The sequence below is a fragment of the Wasmannia auropunctata genome, unplaced genomic scaffold, assembly GCF_000956235.1.
Source record: "Wasmannia auropunctata unplaced genomic scaffold, wasmannia.A_1.0 LD336076.1, whole genome shotgun sequence".
NCBI lineage: Eukaryota > Metazoa > Arthropoda > Insecta > Hymenoptera > Formicidae > Wasmannia > Wasmannia auropunctata.
Window position 1 is genome coordinate 7,721,372 of NW_012026814.1, and position 1,081 is coordinate 7,722,452.

The window sequence follows — 1,081 nt, forward strand, 5'->3', positions numbered from 1 at the left end:
CTCTTCCGATCTTAAGAAATGTAGATATTGTTTTTTCTGAATTTTCTATTAATATTTTTATTATTAACTTTTATATCCTTTATATATTACATAAATTGTATTTTAATTGTTGGATTGGTTAGTATTTTTAAAAAATTGTAGATTTCTTTTTTAAGGACTTTATTTATTTATCAAAGTATCCTTTATTCTTCAGATAATCAACTTTCTCAAAAAAATCGTCAGCAAAAAAGAAAAAAGTATCCTTAAAATAAGTCTCAAATCTATGTTTATATTATCAAAATTTAACTTTCTATTTTATGTTGGTAGATAAAATTATATTATGTCCAAATCAAAATTAAAACTAGATATTACTCATTTAACGCCAAGACAGCGGCGACGTATTTTTTTAAAAGAATTATATAATATTAGACAAGTGATTATTAATTCAAATAATTTAGAAGTTGAAAATGAATTTATAAATGGCTCAAATAGACCAGATAACATCCAACAATCATCCCAGCAGCAAAATGTATTAAAAGAAATTGATTTCGATTATTCCAATGTAATTAACACTAATGAGTTTATTGAAAATAATAATGACTTAATTTCTATACATTCAGGAGTTAATACTGATGAAGATAGTCTTCAGTCAAATATCTCAGATAGTGAGTTTTCTAATAAAACAGAAATTATTAACGACATACGATTATGGGCTATTGAAAATCGTATAAGTCATTCTGCTATAAGCAATTTATTGAACATTCTAGTAAAATACGGCCATGATCTTCCTATTGATGCTCGAACTTTGTTACAAACACCCAAACAAGTTGACATTATTGAACACCAGGAAAATATTATCATGCAGGTTTAGGTGACAGTTTAAAAAAATCTATTTGTAAGCATTACTGCCGAATTACTTGTCCATCGCAGATAAATATTAATATAAATATAGATGGCCTTCCTTTAACAAAATCTTCTGGCAGCCAATTTTGGCCTATTCTAGCTAGTATAGTTGCAGATTTTTATACTGAACCGTTTATTGTCGGTATCTACCACGGTTTTCAAAAGCCACAATGTTGCAATAGATCGGAAGAGCACACGT